At 45.3% G+C, this 10,186-nt stretch overlaps 1 protein-coding gene across 5 annotated transcripts in view; it reads right to left on the reverse strand.

Annotated features, from left to right (window-relative positions):
• Positions 1-4,539, reverse strand: part of STAU1 (staufen double-stranded RNA binding protein 1) — a 33,544-nt gene extending 29,005 nt beyond the window's left edge. For 2 of the 5 annotated variants that reach the window (XM_074604656.1, XM_074604653.1), the window contains exon 1: positions 4,342-4,539. The gene's annotated coding sequence lies outside the window, so the exon portion shown is untranslated. The remainder of the gene's footprint in view (positions 1-4,341) is intronic. The other 3 variants (XM_074604652.1, XM_074604657.1, XM_074604655.1) reach the window with 3 other exon arrangements.
• Between the last annotated feature and the right edge of the window lie 5,647 nt (positions 4,540-10,186).

Below are 10,186 nucleotides of genomic sequence, written 5' to 3' on the forward strand. Positions count from 1 at the left end.
ACAGGTACCACGCTTCAAGACAGATGTGGACCCAGTCAGCAAAAAACAAAGTAGGAAAAGCACAAAACACTCGCTTTAGAAAACTGTAACCTGTAAGAAAAACACTAAAGGATTTGGTCTTGCTGAAGAGGAGAGGGTTGGCTGAGGCCTGACAACCAGCAGTCTTCAAGTCATCAAAGGTTTTTGGAGTGGAAAAGAATAATCTGTCCTTCGTGCTAAAAGTGACAGAACTAGAGGCAAGAGGCTTAAAAGTGTATCAAGAAAATGCTTTCTGATAGTAATGGCCGCAATGAACTATACTGCTTTGGGTGACAGAGGCGACTTCACCGTTGGCAAACTTCAAGTAATTGATAAACACCCATTGAGAATGAGGGTAGCATAGCTGACACCACGGAGGGACGGACTACTTCACCCCCTCGAGTCCCCCCCAGCCCGCATTCCCATGACAGCCAACACTTCGGCGTACCTGACTGTAACTATCTTATCAGAGGAAGACAACGGCCTTGTTGTTAAACAACAGGTTTGGCAAAAAGGGGGATCTCACGTGGGTCCTACTGCAGACTTGCTCTGAACTCTGACAATGAACCACAAGAGAGACTAAATCCTCAAAGAAATAGGTTTTATTCGTTGTCAGGACCAGAATATGGAAAGGTGTCCTATTCCTTAGGACACACACAGTCAGAAGGCTGGAAATTATGACATTCTCATTATGCTAATTGTTAGGAACTTGCATGTGTACCCCGTTAAAACTTCCTGTGCATTCATTCACGACCCAGCACCGGGCAGGGAGGGCTTTGTATGGAACGAGAACAGAGGAGAATGAGAAACAGAACAGATAGCAGATAAACCCATCACGATTCAAATTACAAGGACTTCTTGACATCACCAACTAAAAATCATGTAATAATCAATATCCAAGAAAAAGTTTTAGGTATAGGAAATGAAATTTTAAATTAAACATTAATTTCTTCCTGAAAATCGGATGCTTCATAACATCGTGCACCTGAACAGTTACCGACACTTCAGTCAGACAGCAAGGAAGATTCATTGTTCCTTATGAACACCGAACCCTGTTCTCAAAGCAGGAAAGTTCATTTATCCCTATTTCACAGATGGGCAACTAGAACACAAACCCCACGTCCTATCCCTGCAAACGGACGCGGGTATCCGAGCTGGGGGTTAGGCAGAACTGAAACAACCAAATGAACTGCAGAAAGCGCACCATTTACCCACAAACTCCTTTGTCACCTGTATTTTTACATGCCCGTAGCTCTATTGCTGCTCAATGTCAACCAACCCGCACCTGGGCAAAACCGCGGCATTGCATGCAGCAGCGCTGATCCGACGGGCAGGAGCCGTCTGCTGAGCTCCTCCTGAGCAGCAGGAACCCTGCCCTGCTCAAGGCAGAAGTCACCCTCACATCCAAGACAGACAACACCGCCACTGAACACCACCACTTTCGCCTCTTGTTTGCAGACTGGGGAATATTACGGTGCATTCATTACCTACATAAAATACTGGTTACAAAGATTCCCCCTCTCCTCCCTCTTTTAAAAGGAGTTTTAAATAACTCAAATGTGGTGGTTGAGTCTCTTTTGTCCAACACTCGACCATTTTGGAGCATGAAGGACAAATTCCCACAAGTTCTAGGAGGTTTGTTGAGATGGTTCGCTTCCCAATATACCTTTGAAAAACCTGCATCAGTGGTAACTTTATAATATATAACATAAAATTCTAAAGCAACAGTGAAACAGTGTTTAATAACAACACCTAACTCTTTACAATTGGAAATATTCAATATTTACTATCAAGATTAAAAAAAAAGACTACAAATTTTACAGACTTCAGGCTATTTACACAAAATGTAAAATGCTAGCTGAACAATGTTTCCTCCTTAGATAAATCTTTATAATATTTGGGCAAGATGAGGTACAGCTCAAAGGCAACATTCACTGTAGAAAATGATGCTCTTTTTGAGTATGGGTAAGATGAATTTTCAAGGGCAGAAACACTAAATATTAAGCAAATTAGTTCGGGAGCTAAGACATGGATTATTAATAAGAGAACAGGTGATGAAAAGCTAAAATTTGAAAGTAAAATCTGAAGGAAAAGAGGGAACTAGCAGATGCACACATAAACCAGACCGTTCCAAACATAATGCAAAATAATAAACCAGCAAGTGGGAAGTCAATCATGAATAAAGATAAATGCTTAAACACTTACTTCTAGCTGAATTAGTTAGTACTGTGACAAAATATTTAATGAATTTTTTTTTTCCTGCAGTAGAACAGGTCAAAACCGCCCACTGATACTGATTAGTTAACACAGTAATCAATGCACAGGTCTCCTCTATTGTTCCAGTTGCATCTTCAAGAACTCTAATAAAACAATCACCCCCTCAGCAAGGATTCTAGACAAAGCCATTAATAAAAATTTTTTTTTGAAATTTCTTATGTCCTCAGAATAAAGCTGCTGCTTTTCAGTCAGATCTGAAAGGCACAGAACAGTTTTCAATTTTGTTTGGACTTTGTACAGTTACATCACCCTAAATTTATGTCAACCCATGAATACTTCAATCGTGCCACAAAATACTTAATACTTTCACTGATGGTACTGATAGTGAAAAAATTATTAATGTTATGAAAAATCTCAAACAAAGAAAGAGTGGCTGCTTAAAATTATAATAAAAAAAAAGAATTGTATCTTGCATACATCCTTTAAGGAGAATTTTAAAATGAGATTCTGATACAACATCAGAAAATAGAAAACACAGTAAAAAATTCATCTCATCTGCTCTTTAAATTTTCATCAAGATGTGACAGACATCCAGTTAATATCTCTGTAAAAATTTGAACATACAAATTCATTGCACACCTGAGATGATCAACAGAAAAATCCGAGACCAGTTTATTACATCATACCTAGAGCTGCACCATTAAAACTCAAGTTTTAATGTTCACTAGTATTTAAAAAAAATACCTTTCTGCCAGTTTGCACAAGGGAACTATGTAGTACCCTTGCACGTTCTAGTTAGAAGAAAGAACATTTTATAAACATACTGTTCCAGAAGCAGACAAAGGACTTCATTCAGATATTTTATTTCACTGCTATATTTACACCTAGCCTCCATTTACATTCCAAATGATCTTCCTCCCAGGTTTGCCTTAAACTTGCCAGAAAAGCAATGGCAAAAATACCCAGCAGATGAATAAATCAGAAAAATGGCCATCAACATTACTGGCTGTAGTACGACCTCGATGGACAACTCAAATAATTCAAACCCTGTAGAAGCTCTAGAAGTGGTGTAAAGACTCAAAAGGAACTTGTTGCTGTTACATCTCCTGAAAAACTTAGTGTTGTGATCAAAACACAGTGAAAGGAAGTGAGGCTGGGGCAGCGATGGCTCCCAAACGCAGTGGGCAATGAGGAGAAAGTGTGATGATGCCCGTGTTCAGAAGGAAAGCTAATGCTGCTAATGCCAGCTGTCTCGGTGTTTGCACTGTAATCCGTACGCGGGGAAGGCTGGGGGCGTCTCCTGCTGTTGTCACCATATCTACACCTTTTATCTGAACAGTCAGACAAGTCTAGCTCAGTCTCGGGAGTTTTGACACCAAGATCATTCGCCCCTGAGACTTTGCAGAAGTCCGTGACTGTTGTCACCGGCTCTGGGCAACCTGGAGCAGTGGGATGGCCGCAGCCACTTTCTCCAAGGGCTTCGGAGAGCCTAAGCCAGATCTGCTGCCGCCAGCCCCTGCTCCTGGGGGGGGCCCGGAGTCACCACTGTCACCCTCCAAGCCGAAAGGGGGATTTTGGGAGAAGGATCGCCAACATCACCCGCCCGGCGCGCTGGGGGTGCCCGGCGCTGCCGCTGCCCCGTCTCGCAGCGCGCAGGGACCCCAGCCCCGCCGCTGTCACTGCCCTCCCAGGGACCGGCCAAGCCGCCTGCCGCCCCCACCGCTCGCCCCACGGGCTCGGGGCCGCCGCGGCCGGGCGGGGGCCGGCGCTGACCCCGCCAGCGGGCCCCATCCGGGCTCAGCGGGGCCGGCCCCGCGGCTCGCCCGCCGCCCCCTGCCCCACGCCCCCCCGCGGTGGGGCCGGGGGCTGCCCACCCGGCCCGCGGCCGCCCCCGGCAGCCGGGCAAAGCCCCGGGCGGGGCGGAGGGGACGCGGCGGAGCGGGGGGCGGGAGCAGAGAGGAGCGGGGGGGGCGGGCCCGCCCGCCGCGGGGGCTGCCCCCTCCCCACGGCCCCGCCGGCGCGGCCCCCGCTAGGCCCCGCCGCCGCCGCCACCCCCCGCCCCGCTGCCTCGGCGCCGGGGGGAGCCCGGGCCGCCTCCCCCCTCACCTGGCTGCCTGGGCTGCGGCTCCCGGGCCGGCTGGTGGTGCGGGCCAGCGGGCGGCTCAGTCCATGGGCCGGGTCTCGGGGGGGGCCGGGGGGCGACCGCGGCGGCGGAGGGAGGCGGCGGGCACAGGGCAAACACTAAAGAGAATGAGCGGGGCCAGCTCCGGCCGGGGAGGAAGTGACGGCACCGCGCCGGGAGGCGGGGCAGGCGTGTAACCAATCGAGAGCGGCCGAGCCCCCGCGGACACCGCCCCCCTCCGCGCTGTCAGCCAATGGGCGCGAGGACCGGCTGGGAGCACCTCCTTCTTGTCGGCGACTACGAGTCCCGGCGTGCCCAGGGAAAGAGCCGCTGCCTCCTCGGGGCCGGGGGACTACAGCTCCCGGCGTGCCCCGCGCGGCGGAGCCGGACAACATGGCGGCACCGGAGGAGGGAGGAGCGGGCCGGGCTGCCGCCGCCACCGGGGTCGCTCCCGGCCGCCTTCCCCCGGGGCCCGGCCCCCTCCCGCTCCGGGGCCCGGCAGCCCCATTCGCTCAGCGGGCGAGGGCGATCCGAGGGCCCTGGCGGAGGGGCGTCGTGAGGGCCCGCGGGCCGGGCCGGGGACAGCGGCCACGTACGAGGCGGCTGCAGCGCGGCAAGGGGCCGGCGGGACCGGCCAGGCCGCAGCCCCCGGGCAGAGGGTGGGTGCCCAAGCGGCCGCGGGGATGGAGCCCTTCCCGGCGGCCGCCCGCCCCGCTTTGTGCTTCGTTGCTGTTCGGATAAAGCAAAGACACGCGCATAAAATACCCTTTTTCTTCTTTGCTCCCTGCACTTCTGGGAAAGAGAAAAATCTGAAAGGAAAGAAACAGAGAAGTTGCCTGGGGAAGCCTGGTCTGCCTTTAGAGAAAGGAAACGAGGCCGAGGGCGAATCTGCATTCAGGTTAAACATCAGCGTAAAGGTGTTTTCAAATAAGAAAAGAACAGGTAGTGTTCTAGTGTACTAGGGACAAGTATTTAAAAAAAAATAATCTCAAATTTCAAAACATGTGGGTGGGAAGGAAAAGTCATGCTGAACCTAAGATAAACCAGTAACTACATACATGCAAAATCCTTTGAACAGATACTGCCCAGGAAAAAATTGCACAATTTGTGTGTAGAGCTGCACACAACTGCCGTTATTTAACGTGGCAGCTAACTGGGGTACGCTTAAATTCAAGCTCTGCGTTGGAATCTAAAGAGCATATGTAAACGGCGTGTAAGCTAAATCTGTTTAGTTCCTATGCACAGCTTTAATTTGCCCTCTTTGCAGCCATCCCCCCATTTCCCAAAGCCTCCTCCACAACTGTCAATAATTAACTGCCGCTACCTTACCCATGGCTCTCACTTACTTTGTGATTGTTTCTGCTGGACTCTTGAAATTACTGCCTGGAGTGAATCCATGTACATTAGCTAAGTCAAAACCAAGATGGGAATGTATTTATTTTGCATTAAGAAAGCAAAAATTCCAGCATGCCACTACTAAAGTCTATGATTTCTAATAATTTTAGATTTGTCAGACAAATTGAGCCTTTAAATACTGTTCTGTTGCTTCAGATACTGTAGCTCTTGAAAGAAGAGTGCTAACGAGGTTAGCAGTAGCACGCAGCTGTCCGGTCAACTTCTGACACAGCACAAGCTTTCCTGCCCGGGTCACTGTAGCAATCAAAATGCCCTACAAGATTTAAATAAATGCCATCATTAATTTTTTTTAAAGTTAAGTATCATTAAGTATTTTAAAGACGCTTTTCCTAACCTGTATGATTTCTTAAAGCAATATGACTGCTTTTTCTAACAAATCTGCACTAGCAAAGAAGCCAGCAAGAATTGCAGTCCAGTATTAAACAGTCCTCAGTTGCGCTAGAATAGGTCAATCCATTCTGCCAGAAAAAGATACTATGAGAACATTTTGGTTTAGAAATATTTTATCTTTCTTAATAGGTAAAAATACACTTTAAGTTACAAGATTGCATTTAAACCCAACGGCATCATTAAATTGCAAGTCAGTAATTACTGCCATTGTTCAGCAAAAAAAAGTGGCATCCAGCCCACAACATTTACTAACCAAATACATGGAACTTAATTCTACAGTAAATGCAAAAGCCTTCATATTTAGTCGGGAGAATCACAACTACAACGTTTCAGCAAAAACAAATTAGAAATAAAACCCAGTATACCTAAAGCTCCATATCCATTGCTGTATTTAATACTGATATGGATTCCAAAGATACCATAAAGAAAATACATCATACACTTAAAATCAATTGACAATATAGCATTTAAAAGACATTCTCCAGTATATAAGTATAGATAGATATATATCCCATATCACACTTAAACACCTATTCATATGTTCTTGTGGTCTGTTGCATAATAATATGTGCTGTTAGATGCTTTAATCATTCCAAGCCAGCAACAGTTATATTTCAGAAGGAAATGAAATTCCAACTGTTGTGTAATCATTACTCTAAGGCTTCATACCCTCTAGAACAGAAACAACATCTGTGCAGGTTTCCTGTAGAGAGTGAGGTGGAGACAGGGAATTAAAAGCTAGCTTTTTTTTTTATTTTCCCCAGATTGAGTTACATTAAAAATTCAGTTTTATGGTACCTTTTCCCAGAAAATTGTGAATGCCTGCATAAGTGTAAAATCTGCACGATTGGGACAAAAAGTATCTGCAGCCAGATTATGAAGTTGACCGTAATTTAAGCAAATCCATACGTAATTCGAAAGTCCGAGGAACACTTGGCGCCCCACCTCAAACATCCAACACGTTTGTCCTTTCAGCTGAAGGATATTTACTCCTCTAGTATGTGTATGATTAATAATTGTTCAAAAACATTACAAAAGACGATTCCACTCTTCTTTATGCAGCGGTTCAAACAAGGACAGAGACATATTTCTAGCTAATGATTTGCAAAATATTTGAAACTTTCATTCTCTTTCATGAAGAAAGCAGTACTGTAATTACAGTATTTTCAGATGTTCATGTAGAAATCTGATATTTGTTATTAATATATTTTCTTTGTTAAATACTTACTTCAAAATACCCCTTTACATCAGGCACAAAAACAGAGTGTGAATTTCTCTTCACAGCTTTAGAAAATGAAAACTTTTTACTAGGAAGCTAAATATACGAACTAGCTGTGCTAAAACCCCTTTATGCTGCTTGTCTGACATGTTACTCATTTGTAACAAAATATCTTTTACTTTCCCTTAAGATTTATTACCTTAATAATAAAGTATTTTGTTCTATTCTCATCTTGAATACAATACAGTAAGTCCAGCATAAGCTTTGACCTTGTGCGAATTAGAAGATTATTACTTTGAGATAAAAATTTTAAAGCCTACAGTCATTTTGCAACCAGCTGTCAACAGAAGCCACTGAGCTTTTCACGTACTGGCCGGTACCTGCTATTATAGCCCATATTCCCCCAGAACACCTCGCGTTTCCTCTACATTATACTAATGGCAATAATGACTGCATTTAAATAAGTAAGGGTAGAAAGCTAAGAGGAAATAAAGCATTTATCCTGCTTTCTGATAGCTAGCTAGCTAGCTGGATTTAAATTTTCACAGAGAAGTCATGCCTGGAGCGTACCTTTATCAGTTAACATCCTCATAATTTTAAAAGCAAATGCTTAAAACAGGAGAAAATGCCTTTGTAATACTTCTGCTGAGGGCTAAAAGAATGTGCATGACCCTTCTCTTGGCTTTTTTTTTTGTTGATGGAATCCACAAAGCAGGTAGCAGGTATTAAGAGATACTATTGCTTCTGTGAAGAAAGGATTAAGCCATTTTAAGACAAAAATCAGTTTGATATGGGGAGCTTTGGGACAAGGAAACCACCAAGCCATTCTGGAGCTGCATCCAAACTCGCCCTGCGTGACCGGCCGCAGGCAGCCCGGCAGAGGCAGCTCTTTGTCAGACGAGACAATTTACTCCACCAAATGGAGCTGGATGCCTAAACCTCCACACTGCTGCAGCCCAGCTGCTTCTGCTATCTACTCGAGCGAGGTACATAGATGCCGCGCTGCAAACTTCTTCCAACATTTTGTCAAAATGTTTTCGAAGAGATTCGCCAGCATTTTTGACAGCTTGAAGCACGCCGTCTCAGGACTGATGAAGAGAAGCTCACTGAATGAAAAACCTTTTCTGTACAAGAATGAGCGAACTTCAGAAAAGGGTGAAGAACTGTAAACAAATAGATGGCTGTGACCAGCTTCGAGCCGGAATCTCACACAATGCCTTATGGTTAAAACTGGTGCTGGCGACAGTGCAGACACGCTCTGACAGCTCTGCTCTGGCCTACCCTTTCTGGACAATGTTACGGTCATGGAACGAGTAAAAAGTCCATGCAACAATCAAAGGAACGTAGCCTGATGGAAGGCCATTCAAGCAAGCTACCGAGAGCCTGAGGAAAAACAAGTTTTCTGAAAGCAGAAGTCAGCTGAGAGAAAGAATATGCTCTGGCCTCACCAGAGAATTTTGGAATGAAATGTCTGGCTCACTGAGAGGATGACTCTTATCTTAGCACATACTTATATCAAGAAAAGGGAGTTAGAACTTTGCTTTAGTATGTGCTGCCAACATTGCAGGAATGCTGGTAGTATCACGGCCTGTTCGCTACCCAAGAAAACAAGAACACGTATCGGTCTTGAGGGTGGGTTGATTTTGCTTTTTTAATTTTTTCTTTTTCCCCCCCCTTAAACCAACAAAAGGTATTTCTTCTCCTACAAAAGCCTCAGAACATTATTTGGAAGTTGAAAACTACAAGTCAGTGGGCTCCAAAAAAGGACAGATTAGAGTTCTGTGGTGTCGAAAGATCCCCAAACAGGTGTCCCTTTACCTATCTCATACTGAAAATGGAGCAAGTAATCTTTTGCCCCTTGAACTTGAATAATCTTCTCCCATTGTCAATTGCAAGGGAGAACTGGCTACTTATTTTCAGAAGTGTTTCGGAAGAGGACCAGGAGTTAATTGTCTAACATTGAATTAGATGCTCCCAAGTCCTCAGAAGCTCCATTGATACCAGCTGTTTCCAGCCTGGGCTTTCTGAAGAAACTGGTATTTGCCCAACTGTTTAACAAGGAATACACCCAAGGGCGGCCCAGAGAAGTTTAACAATCTTGCAAAAACTGTTACGACATTGCTTGCATCAGTTTCCACTAAACTTAACAGACAAATGTAGTTGGAACATTGTGTTGCCTCCCAAGTCTTGAGAATGGGAGGTGTCAGAAGTAGCAACCAGGTCTCCACCTGAGTGAAGGTCGAGGGCATTGCCAATAACATTTGCCTGTACCGGGAAGCAGAGATGCATCCACTTGCCTGCACTACACTTGAAAAGTTCATTTCCCTGAAAGGGTAAGTGCTGTCTATAAACACTTGCATGCCTTATGAAGTCTGCAGAATACATCAGCGCTAAATAACATGTCACTAACAGTGCCACAGGCACAGCCATGTCTACAAAGTCTGAGTTACTCAACTCAGAGTGAACTAAAGGACAAGTATGCCACTAGTATTTCTTGAAGTCACTTAGGCACTTATTCACACGGAACATCTGTCCAACAACAAAAGGTCACACGTTGGGGGAAGTGCAAGATAGTGAACATTAAGATTCACTGATAATTTTCCATTCAGAAGAGCCAATTTTTCTTTGGCTACCTCTCAAAAAGTTTCTGGCTTGTTGCTGTACATTCTGTCCAGTTCCACCTAGGGTTGGTACTGGCAAGATAAGAAATGTCTGTTCACTTACTTACGCATCGCAGCAACCTAAAGAAATCTTGCTTAGAACTGTAGAACTACGACAGTCTAATACAACGAGCCCCTTAATAT

This window comes from Larus michahellis, chromosome 12 (genome assembly GCF_964199755.1).
Source record: "Larus michahellis chromosome 12, bLarMic1.1, whole genome shotgun sequence".
In the NCBI taxonomy this organism is placed as follows: Eukaryota; Metazoa; Chordata; class Aves; order Charadriiformes; family Laridae; genus Larus; species Larus michahellis.